This window comes from Arctopsyche grandis, chromosome 4 (assembly GCF_051622035.1).
Source record: "Arctopsyche grandis isolate Sample6627 chromosome 4, ASM5162203v2, whole genome shotgun sequence".
Taxonomy (NCBI): Eukaryota; Metazoa; Arthropoda; class Insecta; order Trichoptera; family Hydropsychidae; genus Arctopsyche; species Arctopsyche grandis.
Genome location: NC_135358.1, coordinates 18,122,731 through 18,137,587, shown reverse-complemented (window position 1 = coordinate 18,137,587; position 14,857 = coordinate 18,122,731). Strand labels below are relative to the sequence as shown.

General features: G+C 33.2%; 2 protein-coding genes across 3 annotated transcripts in view; one reads left to right on the top strand and one right to left on the bottom strand.

The window, feature by feature from the left end:
* Window positions 1-14,857, top strand: part of LOC143911007 (uncharacterized) — a 901,246-nt gene that overhangs the window by 101,712 nt on the left and 784,677 nt on the right. The gene's annotated exons all lie outside the window — the stretch shown is intronic.
* Window positions 1-14,857, bottom strand: part of ed (hemicentin protein echinoid) — a 166,127-nt gene that overhangs the window by 82,596 nt on the left and 68,674 nt on the right. Inside the window, exon 1 of one of the 2 annotated variants that reach the window (XM_077430124.1) lies at window positions 5,983-6,009. The exons of the other annotated variant lie outside the window; for it this stretch is intronic. The gene's annotated coding sequence lies outside the window, so the exon portion shown is untranslated. Of the gene's footprint in view, window positions 1-5,982; window positions 6,010-14,857 lie in introns of those variants that run through there. 2 annotated transcript variants of the gene reach the window in all.

Here is a 14,857-nt window from a genome sequence, read left to right as displayed (position 1 = left end):
GCCAAGCGCTTGAAATTTAAAACGGTAATATTTACTTTTTTTTGTTCGTATAGGCAAACAGCGTTAAAAGGACGCCCGCGTTTTATATTAGGTAGAATAAACACACATCTGGGGGACTTTTACGAATTTGGCGACCTACGAAAATAAAAGTATGTAAAGAATCTGTATTTGCTCATACGACAATGTATATATGTTATAAAAACATTAAATGTTCAATTTAGTTTATATAATTCTAAAAATTTGATTATCAAATATGAAACACAGTGGAAATATCCAGAGTTGCATCAATTATTTTCATAAAAAAAGAACCACACAATGATTTGAACAACAATAAAGTTTGTTGACACAATATCAATCTGCTTGAATTTTTTGCTGCAAATTCAAAACTAGTAAACAAATATAATGTATTATACATACATACATATGTATGTAACATTTCCTATAATAAAAAAAAATACTATAAACTATGGGTTCCCAACCGGTCCATCTCGAAACAAAATTTGGTCGATCTCAATTATGATTGTGAATTTTTAAAATAATAATGATTTCCATATTTTAAAATAAAAGCGTTTCGGAGAAAAAATTTAAAAATATTTTGGAAGAAGTTTAGACACATTTGCTGATTCACAATAAACTCAGATGATTGAGGAAAGGATAGGTTTCGAGAATTATTGACTGAAATAAGAACATTTTTAATTGAGAGAAGGGATAGTAATGTGACCTGTCTTCAAGAAAGGAATTGCTTTAAAAACAAAATATTGAATATTGAAACAATAAGTGAGTGAATACTGAGTGAGTTTCATAATTTCTTATCATCACCTTCAAAATATGTATGAAAGTCTAGCAAAACCATATCAATGATTTTTTCAATAGATGTGGACAATTTAATATGACGTTACGTTGACACAGTTAAAATCTTCTTATAAATGGAATGTCTTGAATCCAGAACAATACTCATATTTATAGGATATATAATATATATAAAAATAATTAAGAAAATTAAAAAAATATTTTGATATTTCGCATTTTAAAATGACTATTATTAACTTTTAAGAATTAAAAACAAACAACAAAAATTGTAAGATTCTTATTACAAGTCGATCGCCAAGAAAATTTTGTTGTAAAGTAGGTTCTAACTTCAAAAAAGTTTGGGTAACCCTGCTATAAAACTATAAAAACACATATATACACGTATTCAACATGTTCTTAACGACGTTCCTAACAAAAATAAATAGCACTCGTCGCATTTTCGTTAGTTTTTATAAGAAGTTATCACTGCTGTTCATCACTGTCAACCGTTTCATTTTAGGCATACAAATGCATAAATTTTAATTTGCATAAACATATAGCAATCATAACAACACACGTACATACAATAACGCTAGAATTGTATTATGTAGATCGAGCGGAAATTCGATTACGCGCACCGAAAGCATTCGTAAACCTTTCGACCCGCGCTCGCCCTTAATTTAATACAAACGAGAGCACACCTGGGCGTTTATAGATCAAATTTTTCGAATATGTATGTGTGTATACAAATAAAAATCATTTATATACGCCTACGGCTTGTAGAGGCGCGACTTTGGTAGCGAAGGCTTCTAATAGATGGGGATTTATAGTGGGGATGCCGGACGCGGTGTTGCAACACAACTACCGGACTGCACTCGAACTCGATAATCACACGTTGCATAATTCATGGGCTAGTTCCTCTCTATATACATACATATATGTATGTATATGTGTATACACCTGTGCAGCGGTGACAAACTTTTTGGGTCGACGGTGTAGATGAGACGCTAGTGGAATAGCCAATTTGTTCAACGATCGAACCTGCACTAGTTGGGGAAGTTGGCCAGGTGGGAAAGTGCAGTTTGATGGGAAATGGTGCAATTTATGATAATACAAATTAACTTATAATTCAATTTTTATAGGATGATACAAACTCATAATAATTAGTTTAATAATGCTGGAAATTAAATTTTTAAAATAAAATTTTAATAGTGAAGCTTCATTTAAATTAAAATTCGCAATGACTATGAAAATAAGACTAGTCTCAATATAATGTTTGTTTTGTTTGTTTTAATACTGTCATGATTTTATTTTACATACATTTCTATCATAACACATTTATATCATGACAGGAATTACCTCAAGGCGATACGACACCTATGCATGGTCATATTATTTGTACATAAATACTAATAATTTCAAAAATTACAGTACATTTATGTATATAATATATACATATACATATATAGAATACACTAAAATAAACATCTAGAAAAACTAGTACAATCAATATTTTTTTGATATACGGCAAATTTGCGAGAAACACATTTTTATAGAGTTTGTATTATATTTTTATAAGAATCAACAAATTCGAGATGCTAGATACTTGAATTTGCGAAAAACTGTGGGGAGAGGATTCCGATTTATTACACTCGTCACAACAATCAAGCTACATAGATAAATCGGTAGACGGCAAATTCTAGCAGTAGACGGTCGATCTGAGTTTTAATAATCTCGCCAGCAGCGAATACGAATCGAATCATAACGTATGTAATTACTAGTCTTAGGCGGTCGATGAATGCTTTCCATTTGGAAAGAATAGACCACTCAATTAGTATTCAAAGCAAGAGAGCAAAAAAGCATGGTTTTTCTAAGAAATTGACAATAGTGAACCATCGAACGCCCATCTTTGATAATTACTCGATTCCGGCCGGGACTTGTACCCACGATCTATCTACTGGTATAGAATAGCTCTACGAGTGGACTACGTTGGGCTCATCACTACAAATAAAACATTTTAAAAGGCCAAGTCTTCGGGACAACACAGAAATGCATTATAATAAATTAAAATGAATGATGAATTAATGAACTATGAATGATGAAGAAATTTCAGCTAATTTTGACACATTTGAAACTTGTTTTAGTGTAACCTTCCTCTACACTTATATATTGTATTGTATAAAATCCGTGTTTAGTACTGAAAACATATATAAGTTTGTTTTGCAAAAATATGGAATAAGTATTAATATACGTTTCTATATATGTAAGTGGGCGCGGACTGTAACTAGGATAAATGCGGTACTTTAACAGAAGTAATACGCTATTGATCGGAATAAAATTCGTTGGTACCAATAATTTCGTTAGTCGAAACGTTCCATAAAAAGGAATAAAGTATGATCAGATGTATAATGATCAGCGCCTACTGACTGTCTCCGAGCGCCGTAAGGGCAATTCAAACGATTCGACGTTATTTAACCGCTTCACCGGCGGGCACGAAACCGAAATTTATTTATGAATCACGCGGGAAGGTGTTATAAAAAGGGATGTAGCGGAAGAAGGAGACAAATGTGTACGCGTGCGCGTTACCGAAAGCTATAGCGAATCGAGCATAAAAAGAAATAATTGGAACGATCCTCGTGCCGCCGCATAAGAAATGGTTTCGGTTACGTGGTCCATATTAAAATAAATGCCAAAAAGAAGAGGTGTCTTAAAAATAAGAACAAGACAACGAAATGGTACGTCGCGGCTACGTGATTCAATCCTACAATGATAATGTGAAAGAAACTTTAAAAATTACGATAAAATACTAATTTGTTTTGACGGCATGTAAGAAAAGAGAGTATCTCTAAAAGACCAGAAAATGTCTAAAAATAGTTATTTTGAAAGATAAGAAGCGTTTGTAAAAAATTAAAATGTACGTGTGACGCATATAAGAATACACTCCAGTTTGAAAGTAAACATAATAAACACTACGTGAGTGGCCTACACAAAGATTCAAATTTTAACTGAGGTATTTTTAACCAACAAATTAAATTATCATACATCTTCCAAATATAAAATATACTATACAAGTTTATTTTAAATTGAACAATAGAATATGCTGAAATTATCTGTTACATTATTCTTTTTGCCACACATAAATTGAGAATACATCGTAAAATCGCCCATCAAGGATTAACATCAATTAGTATCCATAAAACATTCGTAAAAAAAAACTGGTTTGAAATCAACGCAATCGTACAGCATAAGCAGATAAACGGAGACCAGTAAATCACAACAAATCAACATAAAGAAAACTATATACTTATCACGAGAAACCGGTAGATTATCTTACCGGCGATATTACATGTTGTTCGCCAGCCCGTAAAAATGTTGTCCGATAAATAATAAATAAAAACTCAAAAATTCTGATATCCATCGATATAATATTTTACAGATTAGATTGGAAATTAGAATTGGCAAGGCATGAGATTTTTTATATACAGACATTGTACCACCGCTTATAGGAATTCACGCGAGAAGATAAGCTCAGGAGCGAGCAGATAGCTCAATCGACGGAATAATATTTCAATTAAGGGAAATTTTCCGATCCGTTTCCCCCGGAGGGCTCGAAGATCCTCACTTAATGGACCTCTATCTGGATAGCATACAAGCAGAGTACACGAGGGACTGCATAATATTATACAATGGCCATACGTGTACGTGAACACGTAATATTACATTATTTACCAACATACATACATATGTATATGTGTACATATATGAATGTCATTGTGAAGTATGAAATACGTTTCACCCAATTTGCGTCATTATACAAGCAATCTTTTCAATAGAATCTTCAGCGAGTTGCGCCGATATTATGTAAATCATAAAATAAAATTGCTCGAAAAATCCATTTGTTATACAAAAAGTTAAGCTGATTATGATCATATCATAAAGCCTCTATAAACCTTATTACGAAACGACATAAAAATTTATATAAAATAAAATAGGAGCAGTTACTTATAAAGTAACATCCTTCCGTGGCACTTCGAAAGATATAAGACGAACGCTGTTCAGATCGTTCGCAGATCCTGTGCGGCAGTTAAACGCAGTAAAACTGCCAGTTAATTTTAACCCTCGCACAAATCGATAATATAACATTGCGACGGAAGAGTGTGATAAAATTACTATAACGGCACATTATTGAAACGATCACAAAATTAAAATGTGCTTTACATATGTATATTACATGGACAATAGCAAATGAGGACGACATCAATCAAACTGATAAATATGAATTGACAATCTAATCTATCAACCGTTCGGAGAGTTTCATGTCTAAGAGACGAAGTCGACGAATTAATTTTTCAAATGATTGCGTTTGTACTCTGGAATATTATCAAAACGTAAATTATTTAAGAGACGACAAAAAGGTATTTGATTGAGTACGATGACAGCTTTACAGTTAAACCGAGTGATTTACCGCGAAGTAGTCAAACTGGAACGAAACTATGCGGATCTTAACCGAGATTTATCGACTGGTACTGATAATCCGCAATTACACGATAGTATTTTATAGAATGAAAAATAAAGGAACTGTAGTTACAAGACAAAAAAAAAATTGGATATCGCAAAGACTTTTTTGAATCTTATATTACGTGTAATTTATTAGTGACCGCACAGGTAATCAAAAAAATGAAGGGTCTTCAAACAGCGTAAAATTACGTTTCATCTGAGAAAATCACACTGACTATTACCAAAATTGGTATAATACGATTCTCAAAAGATCGTATAATAAACAATTGAATTCGTCTGCAATTAATTAAACCAATGTACATACGTATGTATTATGTAGATTTGAAGCAATTATATACTTTCATATTTGATACATTAGAAAGAATTGCATTATTTACAAGGTTGATGTGAAATTTTTAAGATATTGTTGGAATATTTATAAATGAAAATGTCAATTTGAGATGTGCTTTATCTGCCAACGTTCAAAACAGTGGCGCCGCGTTGTTAAAAAAAACTGTGTTTCCGGCGTCGCTGTCGTCAAAAAAAAATGTAAATACAGCCTCCAAAAGTTCAACTCGGACAACCAGAGATAATGGAGATGGTCTACTATGTAATTTTACTTTTTTCGCAAAAAAAAAAAATAGTACAAGCTTATATTAAACATTATAAAATTTATTGTATAGTAGATATATTTACCCCGAAGAATGTGTTTTGTAAACGAATCATACCTGTAACAAAAAATAAAACATATTTTTAAAATTATTTATTTATATGAATTTGAATTCGGATTTTTAATGTGGCATTTATTATCAACTGTCTATTTTCAGTTTTTTTCTCCAGAGGTTAAATACAAAACCCATGTGGTGGAAAAATCACTAACGTCATAGTGAACGAATGATCTAACATGGCGCATTAAACGCTGAAGCAAATGCACATTCGAGAACCACTCTATATCGAAAGCACTTTTCGCAATCGACACAATACATTACCTACCGAAGTTGGGGGGTTTTGAAGATTCTAGTGAAGTTTTTCAAAGCGAGGTCTCACTCGATGGTTAGCCATTTTTTTCAAATATCAGGTATTTTGGTCTCGACAATAATGAACTTCCAGAAAAAATGTGCGGAAAAAATTTACTTTCAATAGTTTTTTTTTATTCATGCGAATGGAACATTCCGACCTGAACTAAATGTACTATGAGATTGTGCACTATATGTGCAACACACTGAACGGTCCAGTGCACCCGATAGATGAGTGCGCTTCACGCGTACCGAACACTAGGTATCCGCGAGTTCAAATCCCCGCGAGACGTGCAACATGATCCATGTTGTATAGAAGTGAATCCATTCACATACATATCGATTGCATTAGGTACACCACACTTTATGGAATTTCGTTACAAAACCTTAAAAACTGATTCACATAAAATCACAACACACTTTTATAAGTATTAATAAATATTGTATTTTTGGAAAGGAAAAGCTTCCCTTTATTCAGGCGATATTTTTATTCCAAGAATTGTTATTCAATATCTTTGAGTACCAAATAAATTATGAATAATTATTATCTTTGTATTTCATTTAACGATGATGGAATTTTAAGAAGGATATTTTTAATTTAATTGAAATATTTATATATGTACCTACTGTCTTATGCATTAAAGAAGTAAGGAACGTAATGCATTAAAGAAAAGTATTCTCAACACAATGATGACAGGTAGAAAACGGAATACGTGGGTGAGAAGTGTGACAAGGGTAGTGGATAAAGTGGAGAGTGAAGAGATTGAAATGGCAATGGGCTGGTCACGTATCTAGAAGAACGGACGAAAGTTGGACAAAAGAAGTGCTAGAATGGTACCCGAAAGAATTTATAAGGGTAAACGGAAGACTAAATTAGGTAAATGTGTGGGGCGAGATGAATGCAAGTTCCACAAACTAGAGACAACTGGTAGCGTGTTGCATCCGGCAATGGATAGCGAATGGCTTTACATAGATGATGATGGTGATGATATGATCTATTTATGATCTGTTATTAATTACGGTTGGTCAGTAACTTTTAAATAAAATTATCAGTAGCTACATATATATATATTTGATCATACATAAATAATCAAATTTCTTTGAATAGTATACATATAAAAATAAATAATCGACCAATTTTCTTTTATAATGGTAAAATAAACTTTCCATAATATAAAATTACATGTTTCGCAATATTGTCTCCTATACGATGTGCGTGAGACAAACGACTATACGACTACTAAGACTCTGGTAGTTTCAGCAGCAATAGATTTACATTGAATGGATGAGCTGGGTGAGGTAGAACACGTGAAGAAACTATTATAATCATTTGGTGTGACACGTGCACACATCTTGTGACACTCTATGTCACGAAGGAACAATGATGTTATTTGCATACACATATGTACATGCCAACAACACGCACCGATAAAAGCTTGTCAGGATACATTAAACAACGTATCATTTTATATCAAATTTATTAGTTGAAATAATTACAATTCAAATAAATACATACATAGCTTGCGATGGCGTTTTGCCAACGTGTATACAATTTATCAATCAACATCACAGTTCAATCATACTAAAACAATGGTGTCGATGTAATTATGTATTTTAATTGTCGTTTTTTATTATTATTTGTGTCTACAATTGTGAATAATCGTATCCGCAAAGTTGTCGATAGATTAATTTGATAGACGAACAGAATGAAAGGTTTTTGTACAAGAGCGAGCTGTTGATGAATATCAATATGAACGTTAAAAAAGAATAAAAAATAAAATAATGACAGTATGTGGGCGCAGGTGTATAAACCAGTTCAAACCGATTTCGCGCGAAATTTAACAGACAGAATGATTACAAGCAATTAGCTTGTTCGTTGCGGTTTTTTTAAATGAACAATCAACCCTTCACGACGGTTGCAATATACGAGCGAACGCATCGTAATTTCAATGGCGAAAGAGATTCGAATCCAGCTATTACAACTTGTAAAATTTTACACATTTAACCCAGCTTTAACCCAAAGAATCGCAGATTTTAATTCTGCAATTGTGTTGGTGTTTTTTTACCGTTATAAAAACGATTTATAATCCTCGATTCATTCTACGGGGAATTCTGTTGGAAAAGTTCATGTTTTTGTTTTAAAAATACGCACAAAAAATTGTAATGCGTACAATTGTGACACAGTGGCGCAATGGAGTCCGAAAGGGTCCTCTTTCTCTACGTATATAAAAATATAAACGGTCATACAGAATTTTCGCCATCCACTCTCTCTCTCTTCCCTTCAGAGGTTTTTATTCTCTGGTTTATGTAGCCTTTGAGAGGAGTATAAAAACGGCTAACCGGCGACGCATATTTATTATCCGCGGACCATTTTATTATTACGCAAAAAGTAGATTATTTTAATATGGTCTGTGAGATGGGCGGTACGTGAAAATGACAGCAGTAACTTATTTCGCAATTGAAAATGACGGCTTTTTGGCTAGTTGACACACGAAAAAATTAAACGTAAATATGAAACACACATGTACATAATAACCTACGTATATATATAATTTGATTCATATTTGGATATCAGAAAATTTGCAAACACACATATTGCATTAAATCAAAATTGAATAAAAACTGACAAGTATCTACAAACCTTGACCTTTTAAACTGTAAAAATAAAGTATAAAAAAGTGGCCAGAATAAATTTGCTTATTGTTTCGAATCATGCAAACCATTTTGTAAAATTGTGTAATGTCATATTATAAACTACAGCAGAAACTCTCTAGGGATTTTTTTCTTATTATATGAATAATTTTCATACAAATTGTAAAATGTCACGTAAATAAAAAAGGGTTAATTTGGTAGGGTAAGCTTCGGTCATTAATATAATAAAAAAAATGACAAATTATAAAATATTGTTCCAAGAAATGAAAAATTTTTCATATGTTAAAAATAAACATGATTTTAGTATATGTACTCGTATCAATGCGTCCCCGCTTATCAAACCGTTAAATGGCATTTTATAGCAGAGACAAAAGCATCCATTAGAGGACAGTGTTTTTAGGACTGTAAAGCAAAAAAAAATCCAAAGCTCCACTGATAGAGCCATAGCCATCAAGTCGTAAAGTCGTAATACATTGAAGAGAACGGGGGAGAGAGAGAGAGAGTGGGAGAGTTAGAAAGGACACTTTTTCCTTTAATTTCGGCGTAATAGCACGTGACATTTAAATCGTCACTTGAGATAGGAGGACTTTATGGCTCCCCGGCGAATTCGTAGCCGGGCACGACGTTGATATTTAAAAAGGGTCTCCAAATAAAATATGTCATTTTTTGTAGGGCGTGTACCATACAAGGGACAAGGAGGACCCGAAATAAAAACATTAGAGTGTGGGCTATGGGGGTTGAAATTAATTGTCAGGCCCGAGGCCTCCAGCCACCCCCTCAATTTCGGGGTAACTGTATGTGTAAATGTTGACATGTGGGAAACGCAATGCTCGGCGATACAATAACCGAGTGTATGTACATTTGCCGTGGTGTTTGTACGGCAAACATCAAAGAGAAAAAGGAAGAAGCGGAGATGGGTGGTGGGTGAGAGAGCACCTACCCACCCGAAATTCGCACGTTAAAGCGATGCAGAGGAAATTGTAAAATATCCTTGCCAGTCATAGTCGACCAATATAAAAAATGTATATACAATCCTTCTCACATAATTCAGTGATAGGCAAAGGTTATAAAAAACCGACTTGATTGTTCTCTATAAGCACATATGTACATTTTATTATCCGTCAGCTTGTCCGATCGTTCTCGCAAAACCTTATTCTGTTTCGTATATGGCGAAATGATGACTGAAAACCCGACGTTATATCCTTCATATACAATTCCTTTCATAAAAATGTGCCAAAACGACGCGCGCACGCAATAAAATTTCCCATAATAATAATATGAAACATGTAAGATGTAACTGTATGTGTGTGACCTAATCTTACGAAAAAAAGTCCCATGCAATTCTCACGCATCTCTTCTCGTTCTACATATGTACTTGTCCTCGCAGTCGTATAAAATTTCAACGCAAAGCCATTTACGATCATAAAGTAGCTCATCGATTGTGGCCAATATGGAACATACTATATTTAAGAAAAAAGTATTACAGGAGTTTTTCGCGGAGCGATGGAAGCGTATTTAAAATGTTTATTTGTATACAAAATTGTAAATTAATACGTATGATAAATAACAGGAGATGATTAAAAATGACAGAGAGCATAAACAAATTGATAGAAATACATACATATGTACATACATACGTATGTATGTATGTACAAAGGTTGAGGTGATTTCAAATTTGTATGTAACTGTATTAAATAATATTATTTTGTATTTATATACTGCCACTGTGATTAAAATGTTTAATGGCCAAGATTTATGAAAAATACAAAACTAACAAAATAATGCAATGAGAGATATTTTGAATGTTGGTAGATTAAAAAATTTAAGAAGTATGTTAGATGAATTGGGATGGATGAGTATTAGAAATAGTTTAAATCTTAGTACATTGTCTTTTGTTTATAAGTTTGATCATTAGGTGTTACCTAAGTATTTTAAGGATTATATATTAAGAAATAGTGATATCCATATTTATTATACTAGAAATAAAAACAATTTTGTTGTAGGTAGAGTAAGGAATTACACGAAAACCATGTGAACTGTATAAGAGGTAAGTAAAAAAAAGACAGCTGGTGGTGTCTTTCACATGGGTGTGTTCATATACATACAATAACCTGATAGCGTCAGGTCTTCTAAGACCGTGGATGCATCCTTACGAGGTGCGAGGAGACACCTATGTACATATGTGAGGGACAGTACAAACAAGTTTGGTATACATACATATGTATGTATATGTAGTTACAGTTATATAATTAAGTACATATGTACAGTTATATGATTAAGTACATATGTATGTACTAAATTAAAATAGAAGTACGTATTAAAATTAGCTAACTAACTAAAAGTAAATAAATAAATAAATAAAATATAAGGGGACATTTTATGAAATAAAATCTAATAATTTATTACGTAGTAGATATAATTAATTAGTATATATTCTACATTATTTACCACGGTGTCGATACAAGATCTCCCCAAAGCGACACCTATCGCCAGCTTTGTACGTGTGTACGATATATAAATTTATTGAAATTAAATTCAAATAATGATAGGTGACCCCTTTGGTAAAAACTGTTCAAACAATGAATCAGATAAATTGGCACATTCTGATAAGAAAATATCGACCTTGAGTCACATACATTGTGAGTTTGGTTAGTAAACTCTGGTTAGCAGCACCGCTGGGCCAGGGCTCGAACCCATGACCCCTCAGTTGTTGGCATTATAGGCTAACCAGTGCACTATGTTACTGACCATAGATGTATTACGTTTGAAATTTTACTTGTAAGTAAATAAATTTTTATATAATATTATTTTAATGATGTAATATTTTTTTTCAATTAAATGTAAAATAGTTAAAACAATTTACTGGACGAAGGGATCTTTTTTCTTGATTGGCGCGAAATGATTGCTTAATAACCGAAGCTCGCAATGCCAGCCGCTAAGGAAAATAGCGTCGAATCGGAAAAACCGGGCGCGCCCCGGGGAAATGGGAAAGTTGTAATAACTTACGTGGGGAAAAGTAACGATGAAAAAGGGAGCGCGCGCGCGTCCGCGAAATTTCCCACGGAAAAATTGGGTTCAATCTATCGACGGGTTTTTACTCGCTGCCGTATATATCTATTATAAGGCGAGTTTTCCGCTTTATGTGTACGCACACTCAATCGAGTGGGGTAGTAGAAAAATATATATAAATTATATAGCATGTACCTACCCCCCGAATACACGGCGGCCGCGACAAAGCCTCGTAATCTCCACAAAAAAAATAACCATTTTGTACGGCGTTTTTGTACAACGTGTATACATACTGTGTATACCGCGACAAAAGGATTGAAGGAAATAATTGGTTTCCGAAAAATGGCGCGCGACGGCCACTCCTTCAGGGTACAGATTGAAAATAAATTGAAAACGCTACCCGAGAAAAAATATTGAAAAATTGAAAGACTTCTAGCTCATTTCTCAATTGATTCCATCATAACCTACATACGTCACAATGCGTACTCGAAATGTCACCGTTTAATTATGGAACACGCAAATCTAATATTATTGTATATTTCGAGTAGGATAAAAGAAGTAAATTGCTCAATCCAAATTCTTTATAGTATTGTGACACAATAGGAATATGACATGTGATAACATAATGCGATTATATGAACACAAGATCAAATATATAATATATGTACATAAGAAAAAGATATTCATGATATTCATGAAAGGATTCACATATTCGTAATATATACATAAATTTAAGTCATACGAGAACTAAATTTTAATGCATAAATCGTCGAATTATTTAAACTAGTTTAAAAAAATCTAAACAGATTTATTGTCATGAAATACAAGTAATTGATTAGTTAGTGCGTAATGTATGTACTTCATTATCATCAACGATAGCTATTATACCTAAAATTATATTTCGATATTGATGTGTATTGGTATTCTGATAATAGAGATTCGAGACACAATATTGAGAGCTCTTGGGAAACAAGAGTCTCCCAATAATATGTTATCATTAATACATGAAATAAGATATTAGATGTTTTGAAATTATATTACATATTACTAGCAAAAGAAAATCCTCAACTTACTTATTAACATCTATGCGTATTATGTACATATGTTGCCGAAATTTTTGAGAATCAGTACGACTAAAAAAGCTGTTGTGTTTGGCATGAAAAATAAAAATTAATAACGTAAATGTAAAATTTTCGTTTTGTTTTATTTACATTTAGTCGGAAGCTAAACATAAGTATTTATGATAATATCAGTTCGGAAGCAATGTATATAAAATTTTACTACATTAGTTTCCACTTAGATCAATTTGCGGAAACGCAAACGTGTCGCAAATAAAACCGGAATTCGCACCGCGTGGTCAGCCTCCACCCCACATCACCATCCGGACTCGCAAAAGGGCCGAAAGGTAACCGGAAACAAATTGGGTTTAACTGTAGTTTATTGTGCGTACGCAGGCCCAACTCACCCTAATAGAATCCGGTTTACGGCCACCCAACGGGCCCACTGATTAATCCTCAGGGGTTGGTGTTGTCCGCACCTAGACCTAAAAAATACACCATCCCGCCCTCAACCCTCACCTTCCTCCACGCCCATAACACAGATTCTTATAACGTGACCTTTTATTGCCGAAACGAAGGGTGTCGCACAAACGGGGATTTGGTATAAATTTGCTACTCTAGTCTGTATCGAGCGCTTTCCATTACACGAGATAAATGAAACGATATCGTACAACGAGTATATTTCAACACGTACATAACCAGCTCGAGAAAATGACTAATCATTGTTACCACACCGAAGATACAATAAAAAGTTTCAGAACAGCAATCGAAAGATAAATGAGCTCGGTACTCCACTTCAATGACGTTTCCGCTCGATTCTATTGTTTTGTTCCTTTTCCACTTCGGCTCAATGAAAGTGTTGTTAAAGTTTTTCTTTTCCAACCCCTACAAGATAATAGAACGATAAACAAGTTGGAATCGTTGAATTTATCAATTTCGGCGAAGAGGCCCGCTCCAACGAGCAATATAATACAGATAGTTAACAAGAATTTAGGTACTTCATATGCGAAGGGTAGAGAAAAGATGAAAAAGTTTAATTATACGTCCTACAAAGCTCCCTTGTACACTGGAGAGAGCGATGAATGAACTACGGGAACATGCGTGCAAAGAAAATAAATTAGTTCCCGAAGGTACAATGTATAGATTAATAACGTGTACAATAGCATTAAAAATAATAAGAACTTATCACATTTTTTTTCCTTCGGAGAAATATTCTTCGAAGCCTTAATGTCTGTATGTGTGTATGTACATATGTATGTATGATCGATTTTTACAGTAAAGAAAAAAAGAAACACACGAACTTCTAATATAATCTTCAGGAGTAAATAAATTTGAAACGAAGGGAATCGAAAAGAAAATATATTTTTTATATATTATATATAAATTCGCTGCGGAAATAAAAGTAGGTCGTCTCTATCCAATAAATGAAAAATATTAAGAGTAAAACTAATATAAACCTCATTAAAAGGAAACTATTTAAAAATTATAGCATACATATGCATGTATATCATTTTTTATAAAAAAAAATCCCGAGAATTTTCCCAACAAAATTATATTTTTCAAAGTCTAAACTATTTTATCTTACAAATTCTAGTAGGGCGCGTCTATGTATATACAGTAAAAGTGAATAAAGAAACGAAACAATAATTCAAGTTACTGACGGGAAACTGAGATTTAATTCGTATGAAAGATCACCCTCCCAGGCATTTACGCGAATACCAGCATCTCGTATTTGGTGGTGGGGGGTATTTTTTTGTTGTCTTTTTTTTGTTCTCAACCCCTCCAAAGGAAGAAAAAAAACAATTTATATAATCACATTTGCCCCGGCGAAAAAAT